General features: G+C 39.7%; 1 protein-coding gene across 6 annotated transcripts in view; it reads right to left on the bottom strand.

Moving 5' to 3' along the window:
* Positions 1 to 25,270, bottom strand: part of LOC150076142 (serine/threonine-protein kinase SIK2-like) — a 362,913-nt gene that overhangs the window by 64,634 nt on the left and 273,009 nt on the right. The window lies entirely within an intron of this gene.

The following is a 25,270-nucleotide window of genomic DNA, read 5'->3' as shown; positions in this document are numbered from 1 at the left end:
TCATTTATATATTTATTGGTACTAATGATATTGAGAGTAGGAGAAATGAGACTCACTTTATCTCAGCTTTGCCCTGTACTGCTTAACAAACACAGGGCAATGCTGAGAAAAAGTCACGAGTTAGGAACAAATTTGAATATTTGCAGTTCTGCCCAGACAAAACAGGAGGGAATACATGATGAGAGCCTTGTTAATCAATCAATGTGGTTCCAATGAGTACAAGGCTCATGGGATAGAATTTTTCTCAGTATGGTCTGTGCTTGTTAAGAGCAGAGACTGTTTTTACAGGGATGGGATATGCTTAACCTGAAAGGGTGAAAGAATATTTGCTGATGCTGCAGAAGTAGAATTAGGTGAGTCAGAAAACTGCTAACCAGGGGGATACACAGACTTAGGTTAACAGCAGCTGTAGGCAGAGATCCATGTTGTATGATGCAAGAAAGCACTGGTTCTACTGGGGCATATGTCAGCTTGAAAAGCAAGGGTGGTGAAGATGACAAGGACTGCTGGAGGTCATCATGCAACAAGCAAATACATGGATTGGGTTGGTTACTAAAATTAAAAACAGGTACATGTATACTTGCTTGTACACTTAATGCTAGGAGTATAGTAAACATGTACCTGTTTTTAATTTTAGTAAACATTGTGAGTTATTCTGTTGGCTGGCAAATGGAGTTTTGCTGCCAAAGAGTGGCAGACACCTGGTTGATTGCACCCTGACTCCCATCCATAGCTGTGTGGAGGCATACCCGGTTCTGTTACCGGGGGCTCTTACTGGGCATCCAAAGAATTCTGAAAGAACCCATACAGGAAGGATATAGTGTATAGTGTTTACTGTGAAGCAGCACCAGGGATCCCCCCCCATCAACCCTATGTTGTATGTGTCATGCTATGAACTACATAAAGGCCAGAGATAGTGCAAGTTGTAGTGTAGTCTGGTATTGGTAAGTTGTTCCTCTTGTCACTTAGTCATAGCCCCCCCCCAGGAACGAGGATCTCCCATTGCTCATCCTTCACCATGAGGAAGTGGACCAGGTTGTAAAGTGTGAAAGGTTCTCTGGCTGGGGCAAATTCTGGCATCACCAAAGCTTGCCAAAGAGGGCAGGCCCTCTTTGGCAAGCTTTGGTGATGCCAGAAAAAAAAACAAAAAAAAAAAAACAGAAGTTTTTATTGAAAAGAAATGCAGGAGAGACAATTGAGGAGGGAAAGAACAGAAGAAGAAAAGAAGGTGGATTAGAGGAAAGCTTCCACCTTTGAAACAGAAGTTAAAGTAGACAGAAGGGCACCCTCTGTCTACTTTAACTTCTGTAGAAAGGTTTGTAATGGTAGAGTCTGCCGGGCAAAAATGTTGGGGATGGGAAAGTGGGGGAGGGAAACAGGTACTGAAGGGGAGTAAAGTCATAGGGCCAGGGTGCCCTATGTGTGGGAGGAGATTGCACTGTAAATGTAACATACTTCTCTGTTTTGAATCCCACACTTGCCAGGCCAGCTGAAGAAGCCAGTGTCTGCAGATCCCATGCCATGCCTCAGGAGAAGGAGGCATGGCATCAGTGAAGCAGGGAGGGTTCCTGATAGGTTGTCCCCTACAGTCTAATTGGGGGGGTCCATCTGAACAACACATACTCTACATGTGCTCGGTTCACCTGCACCTTTTCATACTTAAACATAGACAAGTACACTTTTTAACATATATTTAGAGGCAGACTAATTAACAAGACATTATACTACATTCTCTCACACATTTGCCATCTTGCACTCATTGCCATTTGGCTAGACAGGATATAGGAATCACCTAAATAAGGACAGCTATCAAGACAATCACACACACATATATATATATATATATATAAAATACTGATCACAAGCATTCACTCAGTCACCACAAGTTTACATAGCTGACCTGGCATGCAAGCACATTTAAACAGCATAAACTACAAGAATGGAAGAGAAAAAAAAAAAATATATATATATATATATATATATATATATATAGTTTTTCTTATTTACAAGAAGGACAGGCAAGACAGGAAGAGAGGAGGAGTAATGCTCATGATTAAAACTCACACAGAATCTAATTAGCATTAGTAGAGGCATATGATGCAAGAAAGCAAGCTTATATAGCATCAACCAGTACACTCATACAATGTGGGTGACCATTGCAACGTTGAGTCATTCTGGTGTGACAAAAGCATCAGCAAAATTAATTGAGGGTAGGATTGTGATTATTATAACAAACAACTGCACATTCACATAAAGTGGGCCAGTAAATCAAAATGTCTTATACTGGGGACTTTAAATTTCTAGATACTAATTGGAACTTGTGCTGTTTGACCAACCCACACAGCAGCAGAAATTTTCTGGATTTATTCAATGATCGTTGTTTACAGCAGCATGTTAGAGAGGCAACAAGAGAAAACAGTGAAAGTGAGCTTATACAGCATCCATAAAAAAAAGGAAAAGCCATAATTTCCTATTTCATCTGTCAATCCCATCTAGCAGTTTATCTAGTTCTTCCTTGAATTTATTCACACTACATGCCTCTGTAACACCAGATGGAAGTTTGTTCAAACAATCAACCACCCTTTGGCTGAAGGAAAATTTCTTCACATCCGACTTGTGACCATTCATCCACAATTTGAATTTATGTTCCATCATGTGTGTAGTCTGAGCAACAAGAAGGATTTCATCAGCATTGAGCTTAGTGAACCATTAAATGCCTTCAACAACTCAATCATATCTCCTCGCAGGTGACTAGTTTCTAGATGCTGTAATATGCAAAACTGAACCCTTTCCCAGTAAGAGCACTTTTTTTCTATACTCACCAACTTTGTTGCTCTTCTCTGCACCCATTACAACAGATCCACATCCTTCATAAAATGAGGCTTCTAGAATTGCATGTAGTACTCAAGATGTGGATTCAGAAGAATATACCTTTTGAGTACTGTTGCCTTATACAAAATAGGATACTCATCTCCCTATCCCTGATAGCAAAATTCCTGTATATCATGGATAAAACCCCACGATATACAGGAACCTGTGTCTAAAACTCATTTTGAAAATGAGACAAAAATCAAATTCTAAAACATATATTTTTAATAACTAATAATTATATACTGTATAATGTTATAACCTATAAAAATAAAATATATGGTTACAGGTCAACTAAAGGAAATTAAAATACATAAAAGAAAGGTTTTTTTATGAAAATTTATTAAAACTTACTTTTTTAATGTGGAGACGAAATAACTGAATAACAAAATTTGAATTACACTTTTTATTTCTTTTGACCTGTGACTACTCACACTTGAGCATTTGTGCAATTCAAGCAAAATACAACTACCAACTTGCTAGAACTGGAAGATAAGCCAACTGGTTAGCACTGAAGGACAAACCAAAAAGCTCAGAGGTGTGAAATCACAAAATGGGCCATACTTTATAGAAGTTTGTAATTGGAGTTTCTCTGTTATTTTTGAAATTTGTAAAACACTGTTCCTCCCTGATATTTTTTTCTGTGATTATAAATCCCAAATTTATAATTGTTTTTACCTCTCACAAAATCACAAAAATTTCTGGAATCATAAGTAGCACGTACAAAGATAATGCAGTATTTCTTTTAATAAAATTTTTATTTTTATTTTTATTTTAAACAAAGAACACAAGTTGACCAGAAGCTATTATCTGTGTCAGGAATATGCCTTAATCTTTTGACTGGCTATAGAAAGCAGTTGACTAGCATAATTTCTCAGTATGTGGGTTAGGTGGCTGCATACGTTTTACATTCCACTTACACTGTGGAACGGCAATCCCTTTGACCCTTAATTTGCACTTTCTAATTGCTTAAATTGCGTAAAGGCCAGAGGTGGAAACAAAGCATACAAAGTTAAGTCTCTTGTAATCCATTCATTATATGGAAATTTACTTCATTCTACAGAAACTTTTAAATGTAATTACCAAAAGGAATTCAAAAAATTTGCTATAAAGAAGTTCGTTAAACACAGGTCCAACTGTAATTAAATCAAAAATGAAGCAATTTTAAAAAATATAACTGGTTGAATGCACCCTTAAAATAGTTCCGGCTCTGTTGACCATTATGCTGATTGTTATGAATCCTGCTGGAGGATTTCATTTGTTCCAGAAGGCTTGCAGCTGCCAACAAGAATGCCACCTTGCTACCTTCAGCAATACCTGTGGTGAGAACTACACAAATATTAGACTTACTACCATCTCTGCAACAAATAAAATCTATGGATGAATGGTCCAGGAGGCCTAAACAAGTGATCATCAAGCCATCACCTTCAAACTCCTTTCACACACGCAGAATAATTTAACTACAGGCAATCATCATTAACTACTTTACCAATCTTTACGTCATCTGCAAATTTAGATAGCACACCCTCTATCCCTTCATCAATGTCATTTAAGAAAATCAAAAACAACAGTGGTCCAAATATTGAACCCTGGGGAAACTCCACTTTGTATATTAATCCAATCTGAGGAATATCCATTTATCATAACCCTCTGCCTCCTTCCCTGTAGCCATCCCGCTATCCATCTAAGGATTTTCCCTGTGATTCTAACCTGTTCCAGCTTAAAGTAACCGCTCATGTGGGACTCAGTCAAATGCTTTGCTGAAATCTAAATAAACAATGTCCAAACTTTCCCTAAATCCAGCTCATGAGTGACCCTGTCAGAATAGCTAACCAGATTTGTTAAACATGATTTTCCATTTACAAAACCATGCTGTGTATCTTTCAGAATTCCATTTCTATCTAAATGATCCTGAATTCCACCCTTGATCAATGCCTCCATGATTTTCCCTACTACTGAAGATAGACTGACTAGTCAGTTTTCCTGATTTTATAATCCTTTCCTTTGCCTTTAACTACTGCTACATCTCTTCCAGAGGGGGCTTAGAGTGGAACAGGCATTCTGTGTGTTATCAGACACTCAGTCTAAAACACTGATGGATCCAATATCTTTCTATTTCAGAAGATTTAGGAGAAGTCCGGTTGGCCTGCCTCCCTAAAATCCACTCATGCACACCTTCTCAATGGTAAGCCCTGTTACATCACTTAGGTGGCAACAAACATGTCCTTGAGGTTGTCACAGACATTCTCTCAGATATGCCAGACAAGCTGTACTTGCTATCTGGGAGTCTAAAACGCTGATGGAACTGATATTCAGGTGACACTCAAGTCAAGTGGACCCAATTTCGGCGAAGTCTGGACGGTCTGTGACAGCCAAATCCTCTGCTTGCACCTTCATGATGGTGGGACTGTTAGTAATCCTGGGTATAACCCCCATGCACAAGTACATGGTGGGTGACCACCCAGGTGTGAACCAACGTAAGCAGGGGTCGAGGTGTGGCGCCCACACCACATGGAGGAACACCACCCCTCTATGTTACCAGGCAGTACTAGGTGGAAGATGACTCTATTCAACCGGTGAAATACCACCACTTTGTATTGAAAGCTTATTGGAGGCTTGAAGTGGTGGAACCCATGTTTAGTCTCTAGAGCTAAGTTCCGGTCAACCCTTCCCTATCTCTTCCATCATGCAGTATGATTGATGACTTTTGAGGTTATGATGAACGTCGTGGCGAGATCCAATATTCCTTACATTTCGAGGGTACAGCTCTAAAACGGTTTTCGCAGGCCGGCCGCTTGTTAGTACACTGGACCGGACCTATTGGTAACTCTCTAGGAGGCTTCTGGATCAGCTAGTTTATAATCTTGCTACCTCTACTCAGCCAGATAGTGACTGGAGGGAGTCCGAGTAGTGTGAATGTGGGGAGCATTGTCGAAGCCACGTTATGTCAAGGATCTGGGTATATTCTTACCACATGTACGCCATATCCAAAAATTTCATTACTTCATACAGCATGTCCCACCCACTTTTTCTTACTATTGAATACACCATGAATTGTCAAACTAATAGAGCAAGCTTATCTGCGAAAAGATCTAAACCTCCCAAGGACTTCTTAATTCATTTCACAAATATACGTGGTCCCAATTCTAATCTCAACGATGTCCATTTCCACTTCCAGTCTGCCAAACCCCATGTACTTTTTCTGAAAGAATCTCAGTTATCGTTTGATTCAACTACTGCTCATCTCAGATGCCCAAATTATTCGCTGTATGATTCCTTTTGCCTCAAAGGTGGTACTTGTGCATATGTCCGTTCTGATATTCCCTGTCAGAGACTTGGCAATTTGGAATCTCCTCTCTTTGATCTTCTCTGGCTTAAAATCTCTCTAACTCATTGTGTCAAATTCATCTGTTGTCTCTACCATTCTCCCAACTCCACTAATCACTTGGAGCTCTTTGACTTCCTCTCGTTGCAACTTGACTTTCTCCAGTCCAACTCTCCTAACAGTGAGGTAATTTTCCTTGGTGATTTTAATGTTCACAACCCCAGCTGGCTTCCGTTTTCTAGTCACACCGACCCAGCAGGTCGAGATGCTGAGGCTTTTGCAATTACTAATGACCTAGCACAGATTGTTCATTTACCTACAAGAATACCGGACAATCCTAATCATACAGCCAATACGCTTGATCTTTTTCTCACAAACAACCCTTCTAAGTACACGGTCGAAGTGAGAGCTCCTTTAGACACTTCAGATCACAACTTGGTGATTGTCTCTTCTCCAATGGAACCTTTATCTCATGGCTATTCCCAACCTTGTGTTGTTTGGCATTACAAGAATGCAAAATGGGATGACCTGCGAGACTTCTTTTCTTCTTTTCCTTGGTTGGATTACTGTTTCAAAAGTTCTGATGTCAACGTTTGCTCAGATCGTGTCAGTGAAATTATTATTGCAGGAATGGAATCCTTTATCCCACACTCCACTTTAAAATCTCGTCCTTTATCTAAACCTTGGTTTTCCAATAAATGTGCTAAGGCTGTCCAAGAGAAGAATGTTGCATATTGTAATTGGCTTGTTTCTAATTCTTCAGTTTCATTTTCTGCCTACACCAAAGCTCGTAACAATTGTAAAGCAGTTATTAATCAGTCCAAACTAGAGTTTGAACAGGCTAAGAGTAGAAAACTTGCTTCTTGCCCTAATGGTAGCCGAGCATTCTGGTCTCTTGCCAAAGCTATTGGCCGCAACTTTTGCCCATTTCTGCTCCCACCTCTGTCCAAACCAGATGGTTCTGTTGTCACTTCAGCCAAGGATAAAGCTGACCTGCTGGCATCCCATTTTTCTTCGAGCTCATGTATTAATGATCTTGGTAAAACACCTCCCACCATTCCCAACACACTCCATTCAATGCCTCCTGTGGTCTTCCGTCAAAAGGATATCAGAAGGATTTTGATGAATCTCGATGCTAAGAAAGCTCCAGGTCCTGATGGTATTTCTCCACTTGTTCTCAAAACCTGTGCTCCTGAACTTACTCCTATTCTTTGCCGCCTTTTTTCACTTTCTTATTCGAAAGGTGTTTTTCCTTCTGCTTGGAAATTTGCTCATATCCAGCCAGTTCCTAAAAAGGGTGACAAATCCCTCCCATCCAATTATTGTCCCACTGCAATTACTTCTACTCTTTCTAAAGTAATGGAGAAATCAATTAACCGCCAACTCTTTAACTACCTAGAAACCTTCCGTCTGATCAACGATCACCAGTCTGATCAATGATCACCAGTATGGATTCCGTCAGTGTCGATCCACTGGTGATATTCTGGCTTATGTTACCCATTTACGGACTAATTCAATGGAAAGGTTCGGTGAAACACAAGTAGTTGCTCTTGACATCTCAAAGGCTTTTGATCGTGTTTGGCATAAAGGTCTTCTAAACAAGCTTCCATCTTATGGTTTGCCAAATGTTTTTAGTAATTGGTTATCCAGGTTTCTCTCTGATCGCTCACTGAGGGTGATGGTTGATGGCTCTCTGTCTTCTAACTTCTCCACTAATGCCGGTGTCCCCCAAGGTTCAGTTCTTTCCCCCACTCATTTCCTGTTGTATATCAATGACCTTCTTCCATTGACTGGAAATCCTATCCATAGTTTTGCCGATGATAGCACATTGCATTCAACTTTCCATTTTGAGAAACCTTGTCCTGCTCAATCAGCTTCAACTTCTCGAAAATCTGCTACCAATTCCTTAAATGCTGATCTTCAGGTAATTCTCCAGTGGGGCAAAGACAACTTAGTTGATTTCAACCCTTCTAAAACTCAGTCTTGTCTTATATCTCGCAAAAAGGATTCTTCTGCTCCTGTGCTTATCTTTAGTGACACTCCAATTTCTAGGCAAAAGGATATATCTCTTTTGGGGATTACCCTGACTTCTAATCTCTCTTGGCACAAGCACATTACAAATATTGCTTCCTCTGCATCTAAAAAACTTGGTTTTCTCTTTCGCTCTCAGCGTTACTTTTCTTCCAAACAGCTGTTCACTCTATAAATCGCAAATCCGCCCTGCCATGGAATATTGTTCCCACATTTGGGGTGGTGCCCCCAAAACCTCTCTCAGGCTTCTTGATTCCATTCAGAAGAGGGCAGTTAGATTAATTAATGATTCATCTCTAACAGAGTCTCTCCACTCGCTGTCTCATAGACGCACTGTTTCTGCTGCATGTCTCTTATACAGATACTTCCATGGGCACTGTTCTTCTGAATTAGCTTCTATAATTCCCGCTCTCTCTTTCAAAACAGTCCGAACACGTGCCGCCACCAGCCAACATCCATTTACTGTCCAACTTCAAACCCACAGAACCAACTTTTCATCTTCTTCATTTATTCATTCAACTGCCGTTTTCTGGAACAACCTTCCTTCATGCATATTTCCTGAAAATTACAATCTACAGAAGTTCAAGTCCAGTGTCAACAAACATCTTCTTTCGTCTTCTCAATCTCCAACCCAAGCACGGTACTAAGTACTATAGGTTCTAATACCTCTCGTGTTTGGGGTTCACATAAAAAAAAAAAAAAAAGAGTGGTTCTCTTTAAGATGCCTGGTCAACATGAAGAGGAAAAGACCAAACCCTCCAGCACATGACAGTAAGATGAAACAAATGGCCCTCAGTCCCCCTCTTACAGCAGCAAGTGGATCAGAGGGGAAGCAGAGGTTGCTAAGAATCTCTTGGTACGACCAGGCTGCCATGCACAGAAACTGAACTTGGCCTGTTACAACGTAGGATCGCTCATTGGTGAAGACAGGATACTAGAGCCGGAAAAGGAACTAGAAAATGTGAATTGGAATATCATCCATTTGGCTGAAAAAAGAAGAAAAAATGAACCACTTATAAGTTTATCAAGTGGAAATGTGCTGTACACCAATGGAAACAGTGAAAGGAGTGAAGGTGGAATTGGCTTTCTAGTCCATAAAGATATAAAAAACAACATTTTGGAATTCAAAAGTACATCACCAAGGGTGTCAAGACTACTACTCAGGATTTCTAAGAGGTATAAGCTAAAGGTTATAATGATTTATGCACCAACATCAAGCCATGATGATGAAGAGGTTGAAGAAATGTACACCGAAATTGAGAATCTTCTAGATAAACAGAAAACTCACTACACTATCATTATGGGGGACTTCAATGCTAAGGTTGGAAAGAGACCAAACAGTGCAGAAAGGGGAACTATAGCAAATTTTGGAATTGGTGAAATAAATGAAAGAGGTGAAAGACTTGTGGAATTTGCAGAATATTCGAGGAATGTCAGTAATGAACACTTTTTTCAAGAAAAGGGTGAACAGAAATTGGACATGGAAGAGCTTGTTGTTTGTTATTTGGTTTTTAGAAGCATTAACAACTAAGGCCATATTGCTCCCGAGATATGCGGTGGTCATTCCCTGACCTTTCCGCATCCTCCGTATTTGGTGGTCACCACCTCGAACACCGGTCTAATCAAAAAGCGTGTGCAACGCACTGCTGCTCCTACCCACCTAGCTAGGGAGGCGCATGGAAGAGCCCAAATGGATTAACAACTAATGAAATCGACTTCATTCTCACTAACAGAAGATATATCGTGAATGATTTTACTGTCCTGAACAATGGGCGTCTATGAGAGCTTGAGGTGTAGGGTAGATGCCCTCGAAGAAATTAATATGAGGGGCCCACCAAGCTCTCAGCTGCCCAACTCAATGCCAGAGATCACTCCTGGGCATCAGGCAACACAGCGGCAATGTCCAAGGCAGAATGCACTGGTTCCAAAGGAACTAGTTATTGTTGGTAACTCTATTGTCAGGGAGACGGGGAATATATTGTGTAAAAAGGATAGATGGAATAGGACCAGGGTATGTCTACCAGAGGCAAAAGTTGATGACGTTGTGAAGCATATATCAACTTTAAAGGGTGATATTGTTGTACACATTGGCACCAACGACATTAAGAGTAGGCGATCTGCAGATTTACTTAACAAGTACAGGTCAATGTTGCAAAAAAGTCGTGTGAGTTACGGTTAAATTTGAAAGTGTCTGCAATTCTGCCCAGACACGATAGAAGGGAGTACATGATGAGAGCCTTGTCAATGAATTCGGCCCTGGAGGGAATGTGCAAGGCTCAAGGGCGAGAATTTTTTCAGCCTATTCTGTGCTTGTTAACAGGAGAGACTGCTTCTACAGGAATGGGATACACTTAAATAGGAAGGATGCAAGAATATTTGCTGATGCTGTCGAGGCAATGTTAGGCGGGTCAGAAAACTGTTAGCTTGGGGGGGGGGCGGGTTTCACAGACTAAAAGGTTAAAAGTAGCCGCAGGCAGAAGTGAAGGTGATTCTTGCACAACTTCTATTAGAATAAGCAGCGGCCTGGAGCGATGGGGGTTGGGGGTTTCAGGGACTGATGGCAGTCATTGTGAAACAAGTGGGTATATTGGATGTGTTAGGATAACTAAGAATAAGACTAGGTGCATGTATACCAATGCTAGAAGTACAGTAAATAAATTTGATGAATTTGAAGTGTTGGTCAAGGCATCAAAGGCAGATATTGTTGGGATATCAATCAGACACGTGGTGTCACACAGATATTAGGAATGCAGAATTGGAATTTGGGGAATACAATGTTTACAGAAAGGATAGACAGCATAGGAAGGGAGGAGGTGTTATGCTGTTAATTAAGAAAAACATAAAATCAAAAGAAGTGCATCCGGTTGATATAGATGAACAGTGCACTGTTGAGTCAGTTTGGTGTGACATAAGTTCTGTGAAAGCAAAAATAAGAGCAGCAGTGTGTGTTATAGTTCTAATGACTCAAATGAGTACAATGAACAATTGTACAGAGAAATAGAGTGAGCTAGTAAATCAGAATGTCTTATAATGTGGGATTTTAATTTCCCAGATATTGACTGGAACTTGTGGTTTGGTCACTCGCACACTATAAGATTTTTTTTGGATTTATTGGATGATTGTTTTCTGCAGCAGCATGTTTGACAGGCAACCAGACAGGGTAATACCCTTGATCTGGTTATCAGCAGTGATCATTCGTGTATTAAGAATTTGCAGAAAAAGAAACCACTAGGTGGCAGTGATCACTTAAAGATATAATTACCATCAGGGGTAAAGGAAAGGGTTTTTTGCTTCCGTAAAAGTGACTACAATAGTCTGAGACAGTTTTTAAATTCTGTACAGAGTGACCAACTGATGATGTTACCAACAACAAATTCCAAGTGGGAAGCATTCAAGGAATTAATAGTGGAAGCAACTAAATGTTTCATAACTATTAAGAAATATTGTTCAAGGTTTAGGCCTAAATGGTTGTCAAATGAATTAATGAGACTCGTGGTAGAAAAGAAAATGCATGGGATGCATATAAATTATCAGGCGAACAGAAGCCTATGATATATATAAGCTAATCTGTAATCAAGTCATAAACCTTTGGCAAAGGATGCTAAGAAAAACAGCAAGGATTTCTTTACTTATATAAAGTATAAAAGGAAGGGGATGAATCTGATTGGTCCACTTGACATCGATGGTTCGACTGTTGATGATCCTGCTCAGATAGCCAACAAACTGAATGAGTATTTTGCATCTACATTCACACATGAGGAGTTATTAAGGTTTGAAAATGCCCAAAAGTTATCAAATTGTAGCAGGGTGCTTAATAATTTTGTAATAACTGAGAGTAAAGTGGAGGAGAAATTGTTGAAGTTAAACATAAGGCACCTGGGGTGGATGGGATCTATCCAGATATATTAAAGGATGCAGCAAAGCAACTAAGCAAATCCTTAGCCATAATTATGAGAGCACCTTTATCTCATGGCTATTCCCAACCTGAATTGGATTCAGGTTGGGAATAGCCATGTCTGTGGGGGTCCTCTCCTGAATTGGATTCAGGAGAGGACCCCACAGACTGGATATGGGCAAATGTATTCCCAATTGACAAAGGTGGATCGAAGGGTGACATGAGTAATTACAGACCGGTTAGTTTAACTTCTGTTCTGGGTAAAATAATGGAGTCACTGGTTAAAGATGCATTGCACGATCATCTAGACAAGACTGCAGCAATAATTCAGACAGAGCATGGGTTTGTTAAGGGAAAGTCTTATCTGACAAATCTGACTGGGTATTATGATGTGGTTACAAAGGAACTGGATGCAAAAAATAATTTTGATATCCTATACTTGGATTTCAGGAAATCTATTGACACTGTTGTGCATGGAAAACTACTGTACAAATTGGAGCAGAATGGTATTAAGGGTAAGTTGCTACAATGGATAAAAGGATGGTTGAGTGGGAAAAGACAGAGGGTTGTAATCAATGGGTGCTGCTCTTCATGGACTAATGTTATTAGTGGAGTCCCACAAGGTTCGGTATTGGGTCCACTGTTGTTTTGTATATTTATCAATGATAGTGATGAAGGTATATCAGGCTTAGTGTGAAAGTTTGCAGATGATACAAAGGTTGGTGGGTTGTTAATGACAGTAATGGCAATGTGCTTCTGCAACAGGATCTATAAAATTTGGGCAGATGGGCTGAGAAGTGGCAACTGAAGTTTAACATTGACAAATGCAAAGTACTGCATATGGGTAACAGTAACTCCAGAGAAAAGTACCAACTCTGTGGTACTACACTTAAGGTGGTTGAAAATGAAAAAGACCTGGGAGTAATTGTGCAGTCAGATATGAAGTTTTCTGAGAAATGCAGACAGGCTGCCAGGGCAGGTCATGGGGGTGTTGTGAATGATATACAGAAATTTTGAAAGCTGGGAAAAGGAGGTGATTGTCCCTCTGTATAAGGCAATGGTCAGACCACGCCTTGGGTACTGCATACAGGTCTGGAGGCCTCATTTTAGGAAGGATGTAGATTTGTTTGAGCGTGTACAGCGAAGGGCAACAAGATTGGTGAGGGGAATAAACGGATCCTCTTACCAAGAGAGGTTTAAGTCCTGCAAATTGCAGCGACTGGTGACTAGGCACCTGCACGGTGATCTGATTGAGGTGTACAAGGCCTTGAATGGGTTGAGCACGCTGAATTCTGATGGGATTCTTCCACTTGTTCAAATTACGAACCTAAGGGGGCTTAAATTCAAATTGAAGAAAGTTAGACATAGAATAGATGTGCGGAAATTTGCCTTTAGCCAGCCGGTGGTTAATTGCTGGAACAACCTTCCATCTGTCATTGTGGAAGTTGATAGGTTCAATAAATTCAAGGAGGAACTGGACAATCATTTTGAGGGAATTGTTTCGTAAATTTTTTTTTTTTTTTTTGGCTGATGCTGCATAAGCTCATACGCTTGCTTTCTTGTATCAAATGCCACTACTACAAATTAAAGGTTGGAAGTGGTGATCACAGAATGGTAAGATGCAAACTTGATATAGATGTAAGAAAAGAAAGGAAAAAACTGACTCGAGTAAATAATACAAAGGTCTTTGAAATAACAGAGGAGGAGAAAAGCAGTATGTACTGGAACTCAAGAACAAGTTTGAGCTTCTGCAGACTGCTCAGGACCAAGATATCGACGAGGAATATTACAACTTTCTGAAAGTGATAAAGCCCAAGAAACCTATAGGGAAACAGAAATCCAAAGAAGAAAAAATTAGTCAAGAAACACTTGTCATGATGAACCAAAGACGACAAATGAAGAGCAAGAAAAACATTGACAGGGAGAAAATTGAGTATACTGAGTTATGCAAAGCCATTAGAAAGAGACTCAGAGAGGACATAAGAAAATTTAACACAAGAAAAGTAGCAAAAGCATTAAGGAAAAACAAAGGATTTAAATCAGCAGCCATGAGCAGTAATACAGAAAGACAAATGATACTGAAACTGAAGAATAGTGATGGTGTACTTATAAATAGCAGAAGACTACTATAAAGAATTATACAAGGAGCGAGGGAATGATGCATGCCAGCAGTGGGGAAGATGGATTACAAATTAGTAACACATACTACAACCCAATATCCTTCCTGATGAGGCAGAACATGCGTTGAAGAAAATGAAGAATCTGAAAGCTCCGGGGGAAGATGAAGTTACTAGAGAGTTGTTAAAATTGGGAAGAAGAGACATGACACAAAAACTGGCAAGACTCTTCACAAAGTGCATTAGAAAAGGCGTGACGCCTAAGCAGTGGAATAATGCAATCATAGTTTTGCTGCATAAGAAAGGAGATAAATCAGAAATTGGAAATTATAGACCAGTTAACTTGTTATCCCACATCTACAAGTTGTTCACAAAGGTCATTACTAACAGATTAGAAAGAATACTTGATGAGAATCAACCGAAAGAGCAAGCTGGCTTTCGGACAGGATTCTCAACTATGGATCATCTTATTATTATTATTATTATTATTAGCCATATAGTGCAAGGAAGCCTGAGGCTTATGCTGCACCAGCCAAAAAAAAAAAAAAAAATTCCCATGTGAAATGTCACAGCTAATGGAGAAAGCATATGTATATAAAACGCCATTATGCCTGGCATTTGCGATTATGAAAAGGCTTTTGACTCAATATAGCATAAGGCAATGTTTCGGGTACTGGAAAGACAAGGCATAGATACCCCATATATTATCATTTTGAAGAAAATATATGAGAATGCTACCTCCTTTATTAGACTAGACAAAGACGATAGTAAATTTAAAATTGAGAAAGGAGTTTTAGCATTAGCATTTTAGCATTAGCATAGGCATTTGATGCAAGAAAGCAAGCTTATGCAGCATCAGCCAAAAAAAAAAAAAAAAACCCCACTTCCACTTCACCCCTCTGTTCGTTCAAAATACCTGTCCAGCTGAGCCTTAAACCTATTTAGGCTATCAACCTCCATGACAAGGGATGGAAGTCTGTTCCACCTACCAACCACCCGCTGGCTAAATGCAAATTTCCGCATGTCTATCCTACATCTATCTTTCTTCAATTTGAATTTATGCCCTCTCAGGTGATTATTCTGAGCTAGAGGAAGAATCCCATCAGCATTGAGCATGCTCAAACCATTCACGGCTTTATACACCTCTATCAGATCACCTCGCTGGTGCCTAGTCTCCAGACACTGTAATTTGCAAAACTTAAGCCTTTCTTCGTAAGAGCACCCCTTTGTTCCATTCACTAATCTTGTTGCCCTTCTCTGTACTCGTTCCAGCAGCTCTACATCCTTCTTGAAATGAGGCCTCCAGATCTGTATACAGTACTCTAGGTGTGGCCTGACCATTGCCTTATACAAGGGAATAATCACCTCCTTATCCCTGCTGGAAAAATTCCTGTATATCATTGACAATACTCCATGAGCTACTCTTGCAGCCCATCTGCGCTGCTCAGAGAACTTCATATCTGCCTGCACAACCACCCCCAAGTCCCTTTCATTCTCTACCACTGTCAGTGTAGTACCACAGAGTTGATACGTTGCTCTGGGGTTGCTGTTTCCATTGTGTAGTACTTTACATTTGTCAATGTTAAACTTCATTTGCCACCTCTCAGCCCATCTGCTCAACCTTTCCAGATCCTGTTGCAGCAGCATAGTGTCAGTAGAGTCCTTGACAACCCTGCCTACCTTTGTATCGTCTGCAAAACTGGACATTAAACTTGATATACCATCATCAATATCATTTATAAATACAGAAAACAATAATGGACCCAACACTGAGCCCTGAGGGACTCCACTAATAACATTAGTCCACGATGAGCAGTGTCCATTGATTACCACTCTCTGTCTTCTCCCCCCTCAACCACCCCTTTATCCATAGCAGCAATTTGCCTCCAATGTCACACTGCTCCAATTTGTGTAGCAGTCTTCCATGTGCAACAGTATCAAAAGCCTTTCTAAGATCCAAGTATATAATATCAAAGCTATTCCCTGCATCCAGTTCTTTTGTGACTGCATCATAATATACAATCAAATTGGTCAAGCAAGACTTCCCCTTAACAAAACCATACTGTGTCCGAGCTATAACTGAAGTCTTGTCTAAATGATCCTGCAGTGCTTCTTTAACTAGTGCCTCCATTAATTTTCCTGGAACAGAAGTTAAGCTCACAGGTCTATAATTACTTGTGTCAGCCTTTGCTCCTGCTGTGTGAATTGGGGTCACATTTGCACATTTCCAGTCTATGGGTACCTCCCCTGAGTCCAAGGAAGCTCTCATAATTATGGCTAAGGGTTTGCTTACTTCCTTTGCTGCCTCCTTTAATATAACTGGATAGATCCCATCCACCCCAGTTGCCTTTCTTGCGTTTATCTTCAACAACCTGTCCTCCACCTTACTCTCAGTTATTTCAAGATACACCTCTGGCATTACCCTCGCTGAATAACTCCTCATGTGTGAATGTCGATGCAAAATATTCATTTAGTTTGTTAACTACCTGAGCAGGATCATCAACAGTTGACCCATCAATATCAAGTGGACAAATCTGATTCATCCCCTTCCTTCTAGAGTTTACATAAGTAAAGAACTCTTTGCTGTTTTCTTTGCATCCCTTGCCAAGGATTTCTCATAATCTGCCTTCGCCTGCCTAACCTCCTTTGTAACTTGGTTGCATATCAACTTGTATCTATCATAGGCTTCTGTGTCATGTGTTAATTTGTAAGTATCCCATGCATTTTTCTTCTCTGGTATATGCCTCATTAGTTCATCTGACATCCATTTTGGCCTAAACCTTGAACAATATTTCTTAGTTGGTATGTAAAGCCTAGTAGCTTCCAAGATAAGTTCTTTGAATGCTTCCCATTTTGAATTTGCTGTTGGTAACATCATCAGTTGGTCCCACTGTATAGAATTTAAATACTGTCTCAGTCCATCGTAGTCGCCTTTACGGAAGCAATAACCCTTCCCTTTACCCCTAATGGTAGTTACCTCTTTGAGTAAATCCCACTTCAGCACACTGTGATCACTGCCACCTAGTGGTTCAATTATCTGCAGATTCTTAATGCATGAAGAATCACTGCTGATAATCAAATCAAGAGTATTACTCCCTCTAGTTGCCTCCCGAACATGCTGATGTAGAAAACAATCATCCAATAAATCCACAAAAGCCCTGCTAGTGTGTGATTAACCAGCCCCCAAATTCCAGTCAATATCTGGGAAATTAAAATCTCCCATTATAAGACTCTATGATTTACTGGCCCACTCTATTTCCCTGTACAGTTTCTTATTATACTCATCAGAGTCATTAGGCCTATAGCACACTCCTACTCTCAATTTTGATCTCCCAATGCTTATGTCACACCAAACTGACTCAACACTGCACTGTCCAGCGATGTTGACTGGCTTCACTTCCTTGGTTTTTATGTGTTTCTTCACTAATAGCATAACCCCTCCCCCCTTCCTATCCTGTCTATCCTTTCTGTAGACGTTGTACTCCCCAAATTGCAGTTCTGCATCCCTTATATCTGTGTGACACCACGTCTCTGATATCCCAATAATATCTGCCTTTGATGCTTTGAGCAATACCTCAAATTCATCAAATTTATTTACTAAACTCCTAGCATTGGTGTACACGCAAGTATACCTGCACCTGTTTCTATTCTTAGCTACCCTAACACAACCCATGTGTTTACTTGTACTGCAATGGCTCCCAGCAGTCTCTGAAATATCATGCATCTTCTTTTTTTTTAGGCTTCTGCTCATTCTAATAGAAGCAGTGCAAGAATCTCTTTCACCTCTGCCAGTGGCTACTGTCAATCTATTGGTCTTTGTCTCCCCCCAAGCTAGCAGTTTTCCGACCCACCTAACACTGTCTCGATAGCATCTGCAAATATTCTTGCACCCTTTCTATTTAAGTGTATCCCATCCCTGTAGAAGCAATCTCTCCTGTTAACAAGTACAGTCAAGGCTGAAAAAAATTCTACCCCTTGAGCCTTGCACAATCTTTCCAGGGCCGAATTGATCGACAAGGCTCTCATCATATACTCCCTCCTATCGTGTCTGGGCAGAATTGCAGACACTTTCAAATTCAACCCTAATTCTCGGCTTTTGTTCATCAGTGACCTGTACTTGTTAAGTAATTCTGCCGGTCTCCTACTCTTAATATCATTAGTGCCAACATGTACAACTATATCACCTTTTGTGCCCTTAAAAGATGATATTCGCTCTACAACGTCATCAACCTTTGCCCCTGGCAGACATACCCTGGTCCTGTTCCACCTATCCTTTTTACAAAGCATGTTCCCCGTTTCCCTGACAATAGAGTCACCAACAACTACTAGTTCCTTCGGGACCAACGCATTCTGCCTTGGGGGGTTGCCTCTGTGTCACGTGATGCCCAAGTGCAAGCTCTGGCGTTGATGTGGGCAGCTGAGAGCTTGATGGGCCCCTCAATTTAGTTTCTTCGAGGGCATTCACCCCGTCCTTCAAGCTCTGATATAGGCCCACAAGAACGCTGAGTTGTTGCCTGATATCGATACACTCCTTGCATCGCGCACACACAGAGTTCGACAAGGACACACAATATCTCCGGAGTTGTTTACTGCTGCCCTTGAGGAAGTTTTCAGAAGATTAAACTCGTCGCTGAAAGGAGTCAATGTGAATGGAGAGTACCTAAACCATTTAAGATTTGCAGATGACATTGTGTTCATAAGCCACGATCCCAAAGAATTAGAGGAAAATTTTAATCAGTTATGCAGAGTTAGTAAGGATTTTGGACTAAAGATGAATATAGCTAAAACAAAAGTAATGATGAACAAGTATGCCACAGAAAAGGTGGAGTCATATACTTATCTGGGACAAGTCATTAGCTGTAATAATGATAAATGGCTGGAAGTCAAGAGAAGAATAAATTTTGGATGGATAGAATTCAGGAAATATAGTCACATACTGAGGAGTAATATCCCAATTTGTCTGCAACGTAAAATAATGACTTATGGAAGTGAAACTTGGGCACTCACCAAAAGAATGGAAGAGAAGCTGAGAACTACACAGCGAAGAATGGAACAAATTATATTGGGAATCAGTCTGTTAGATAAGAAGAGAAACACATGGATTAAGCAGCAAACTCAAGTAAAGGACATTCTTATCAAAACTAAAGAACTAAAATGGTCTTGGGCAGGACACATAGCTCGAAGACATGATGGCAGATGGACTAAGAAAATAACAGAATGGTACCCAAGAGGAGCTAGAAGAAAACCTCAAAGACAATAACGGAGATGGACAGATGAAATTCATGAGTTTGTGGGTAGTAAATGGATGGCCATTGCACAAAACAGAAGGAACTGGAAAGTTGCTGGAGAGGCCTTCATCCTGCAGTGGATTGAAAATGGCTGATGATGATGACCTCTCTCTCTTTCTCTCTCTTCATCGTGTACACTGTAGAACTCCATGATCACTTCCTGCTACTGGTTCCTGTACTGCCAGCCGTATTATGTCATCTGGTTCATGGATGATGATCAGGTCTAGAATATTCTTTTCCCTAGTACTTTCCCTGACATGTCAATACAAATAATAATCATCTAGTTGATTTAAAAATTCTGTCCCCATGTGGAGCTTCCTTCCCATTTGCTCCAATCAATTAGAGGCAAATTAAAATCACCCATAATAAGACATTCACGCTTACATGCCCATTTCATTTGCAAGTAAAGGCTCTCATCATAATCTTCACAATTACCTGGCCTGTAGATTACTCTCACTCTCATCATACCTTTGCTTTTAACTATCTCACACCGTACAGATTCTATACTTGCATGCAAAACTTCTGAATCTGGGAAAGCTTTGTTTGTGCTCAAGATGCCTTTGATAAGAAGCACAACTCTAACCCCCCTTCTATCTGCCTATTCTTTCCTAAATACATTGTGCATACTGTACTAAAACTCATCATTCCCTATTTCCAAGTTGCACCACATTTCTGCAAGCCCTATTGTGTCAGCATTACTTGTCCTAACCAGCAGTTCAGATTCACTCATTTTATTGACAGCACTTCTGACATTATTGTATAAACAATTAAGAGTTAGTGTTCTTGTATAGTTAAGTACCCTGACTCACCCGTTCAAGTTATTTAAGCTTGCTTCCCTGGCATTAGCTACCCACTCATTTGAAACATTTCTGCCCTCAGAACATCTTAATATATGATCTATTGTGGTAACAAACAAGAACTCTTGAGGTATATGCAAGTGTCACTTTGATCAATATCATTAGATAAACACATATCTATATTACCCTTGTCCTTCCAAACTAGCAGTTTCCCTGAACCTTTATAAGGTATCCTCAGTGATACTGGCAAAAATCCTTGCGCCACCTTTGTTTAAATGTATCCCCTCTCTACAAAACAGATTCCTTCTACCCACAAGTGCAGGCCAAACTGATAAAAGTTCCCTCCCCAAAAGCCTTGCAAAATTCTTCAAGTCTTGAGTTAATTCATAAGGTTTTCAGCATATAATCCCTCCTATTGCACCTGGGTAGAATTGCAGATGCATAGACATTCTGATCTAATTGCGGAATTTCTACAACATGGCCCTATATTTGTCTAACAAATTGTCAGATCGTGTGCATCAGATCATTAGCCCCCACATGAATAATAACATTCTCTTTACCCCCCCCCCCCCTTAAATCTGACAATATGTTGGCGACATCATTAATTGTTGATCCCAGCAGACATACCCTAGTTCTAGTCAATCTATCCTTATTACAAAAAATATTTCCCATATCCCTGACAATGGAGTCTCCTAATAGAACTAAATCCTTTTGAACCAGAGCTGTTTGCACTTGGTTATTCTATTCTGCAGCCCGACTCAGGGATGCATCACTTGGTGAGTTGCTAGAGTATTGAGTCCCTGACAAGCTCCCAGTTACATAATTCTTGAGGGCAAGAACCAGTTTTTTCAGTGACTCAAATTCTTCTAGCAATGCACCAAATTTTAACTTTAGATGAGTACACTCCGTACAATGGTGACAAAGAAAATAATCACCAGGTGAACTATGATTATCCACTAGGTTGACCTTTAAATACATGCCACAGGTTATGCAAACAATGAAATCATGATTCACCTGGAAATCACCATTGGCTATTTCTGTATGAGTCATGATAACCTCTGACAAAGTGTTCAAGGTGGATCTTGTCACAACCATTGTTAAATTTACTAAATATTATGGAAAGTAACTTTTAAAAAATTATATTTATAATATTATAAAAATTAAATTTACAAATGTTTAAGGTAAAGAAAGCCAACGCGAGAACCACAGGAAATGTCAGCTAACTTACCCGGAAATTTAGTTTCCCGATACTGCATTCTAGCGCTGCTCGCTCAGTAAATGGATAGTAGGTGTTATTGGTCGGGAGCAGAAGTTGAGAACGATATATTGATTGATAGGTAGGCATGGCAAATGATGAAATGATTGGTGGTGGGCATGACAGATGACAAGCTACTGTGTAGTCATTGGTTGGCATTATGTGCATTTATGAGTAAAGAACGGTGCATAATTAATTTTGTAATGAACGGTAAACAGGTAATAGTAGCGATGAATCTTTTAAATATGGAAGAAATTTAAAACACTGCTTGATTTTTTGATGAAAACTAAATTAATAAGACCGAAATTGAACTGTTTTAAGTGCAATGATTATTTTAAACCAATTGAACCACGAACAAAGTCACATGGAAAGTTCTGGTATTGTAAAAAATGTTCTGTGCAAGTTTCTTTATAAAAACATAGTTTTATGGAAAATACAAAACTTCCATTAAAAAAGATAATGTATATTATACATTATCTTTTTTAATGGAAGTTATGTATACATTAAAGATAATGTATATTATACATTATCTTTTTTAATACTTTTGGTCAACGTGTACGCCAGTAACTATGAAAGCATTCCATCTGGAGATTTCAAAAGTAACAGCAATTAAGTTTTATAAGAAACTAAGAGATATTTGCGAATTGCCGTTGTTAAAAAACCCATTAAGTTGGGTGGATCGGGGAAAACTGTAGAAGCAGACGAAACTCTATTGGTAAAACCAAAACATCACAGAGGACGAAATTTAACTGCTAACAAGAAATAGGTGTTTGAATTATTTGAAAGAGAATCAAAATTCATCTTCATGAAATTCATAAAAAATCGGAAAACAAAAACTCTTATGCATTGTTAGAAAAGTAGTCAATAAAAATACTACCATCATAACAGATGAATGCCGTGGATATAGGTGTATTACGGCCTTAGAAAAAAAGAATTACAGACATTTAATGGTGAAATGCAAGGAACATTTTTTAGATCCACATATAGTAACACATACGAACAATATCGAAGCCCACTGGAAGAGACTAAAAAGTGTGACCAAAAGACTAAATGGCAGTTGTAAAGATACGTTGATGGATCACATGAATGAATATATGTGGCATCAAAAAATTTATGGGAAAAATCATGCAGATACTTTTCAGAATATTATTACTCAAATTGCAAATAGCTATTGAGGTCCAACTCTAAGATTTGTATTCATGAATTTATTTATTTTTTCTGAAAAAGTTCCTTTCCGTTCCATTCATTTTTATGTTCTTCATTATGTTTTTTTCTCATTATTAAAAGCAGATTTTTGGAGTTCATGAGTGTTTTTACTATATTATTGATTTAGGTTTGGTTACGAAAAAAGGAGAAGGTTTCTTTATTTTTCATTATATTTCATAACCTGGCCTTAAATGGTAGGTTAGGAAATAATAGAGCAGGTTTCCTTATATTTCAAAAGTTAGATTAGGAAATAATAGGAAAAGAAAGAAAGAAAGATTCTATATATATTTTGAATAGCTATTGAGGTCTTCAACGTTATGTTTAGCATTAGCATTAGTAAAGTTACATAATGCAAGAAAGCAAGCTTATATAGCACCAGCCAAAAAAAAAAATAAAAAAATAAACTTCTAATTTCACCCATCCACTCGCTCCAAATTTTTGTCTAGTTTTGCCTTGAATCTATTTAAGCTATCAACTTCTACAACGACAGATGGCAGTTTCTTCCAGCAATCAACCACACGCTGGCTAAAGGCAAACTTCTGCACATCTATCCTAAAACTATCTTTCCTCAATTTGAATTTATGCCCTCTCAGGTGATTATTCTGAGCAAGAGAAAGAATCCCATCCCATCAGCATTGAGCATGCTCAAACCATTCAAGGCTTTATACACCTCAATCAGATCATCTCACAGGTGCCTAGTCTCCAGACACTGTAATTTGCAAAACTTTAAGCCTTTCTTTTTAACAGCAACTCTTTGTTCAATTCACTAATCTTGTTGCCCTTCTCTATACTCATTCCAGCAGCTCCACATCCTTCTTAAAATAGGCCTCCAGACCTGTATACAGTACTCAAGGTGTGGCCTGACCATTGCCTTATACAAGGGGATAATCACCTTGTATAATCACCTCATCCCTGCTAGAAACATTCCTGTATATCACTGACAAGACACCATTAGCTACTCTTGCAGCCCATCTGCACTGCTCAGAGAACTTCATATCTGCCTGCACAATTACTCCCAGGTCCTTTTCATTCTCTACCACTGTCAGTGTAGTACCACACAGTTGATACGTTACTCTGCGGTTACTGCTTCCCGTATGCAGTACTTTACATTTGTCAATATTAAACTTCAGTAGCCACCTCTCAGCCCATCTGCTCAACTTTTCTAGATCCTGTCGCAGCAGCGTACTGTCATTAATGTCATTAACCATGCTGACCTTCGTATCATCTGCAAACTTAGCGTTAGTTGAACTTCGTTAGCAGTTAAATTGTACGTTTAAATAAATACATATAACGACTTAGATTACAAACATAATATAATTAATAACATAACATAATTAATTAATAAATTAATAGAATCATGACTCAGACCAGAGCAGCAAAGCAAAAGGCTCAAGCTAATGGAAGTGCTGTGGCTCAGAGCAGAACTGAGGGGGGGCAGTTGTCCTCTGACTCACAGCCTTATAAAATGTACTGTTTGATTGATGTTTGCACAGCAATCAGGTACGGGACATGATACTGCCAAGGGGGATGTCTTTGTGTGTGCGCGATGCAAGGAGTGTATCGATATCAGGCAACAACTCGGCGTTCTTGTGGGCCTATATGAGAGCTTGAAGGACAGGGTGGATGCCCTCGAAGAAACTAAATTGAGGGGCCCATCAAGCTCTCAGCTGCCCACATCAACGCCAGAGCTTGCACTTGGACATCGCGTGACACAGAGACAACCGGTAAGGCAGAATGCGCTGGTCCCGAAGGAACTAGTAGCTGTTGGTGACTCTATTGTCAGGGAAACGGGGAACATGCTTTGTAAAAAAGATAGGTGGAACAGGACCAGGGTATGTCTGCCAGGGGCAAAGGTTGATGACGTTGTAGAGCGAATATCATCTTTTAAGGGCACAAAAGGTGATATAGTTGTACACGTTGGCACTAATAATATTAAGAGTAGGAGACCGGCAGAATTACTTAACAAGTACAGGTCACTGTTGAACAAAAGCCGAGAATTAGGGTTGAATTTGAAAGTGTCTGCAATTCTGCCCAGACACGATAGGAGGGAGTATATGATGAGAGCCTTGTCGATCAATTCGGCCCTGGAAAGATTGTGCAAGGCTCAAGGGGTAGAATTTTTTTCAGCCTGGACTGTACTTGTTAACAGGAGAGATTGCTTCTACAGGGATGGGATACACTTAAATAGAAAGGGTGCAAGAATATTTGCTGATGCTATCGAGGCAGTGTTAGGTGGGTCGGAAAACTGCTAGCTTGGGGGGAGACAAAGACCAATAGATTGACAGTAGCCACTGGCAGAGGTGAAAGAGATTCTTGCACTGCTTCTATTAGAATGAGCAGAAGCCTGAAAAACAAGATGCATGGTATTTCAGAGACTGCTGGGGGCCATTGCGGTACAAGTAAACACATGGGTTGTGTTAGGGTAGCTAAGAATAGAAACAGGTGCAGGTATACTTGCGTGTACACCAATGCTAGGAGTTTAGTAAAT

Source organism: Mastigoproctus giganteus, chromosome 13 (genome assembly GCF_048544385.1).
Source record: "Mastigoproctus giganteus isolate SK-2022 chromosome 13, ASM4854438v1, whole genome shotgun sequence".
In the NCBI taxonomy this organism is placed as follows: Eukaryota; Metazoa; Arthropoda; class Arachnida; order Uropygi; family Thelyphonidae; genus Mastigoproctus; species Mastigoproctus giganteus.
This window is presented reverse-complemented; position numbering and strand designations above follow the sequence as displayed.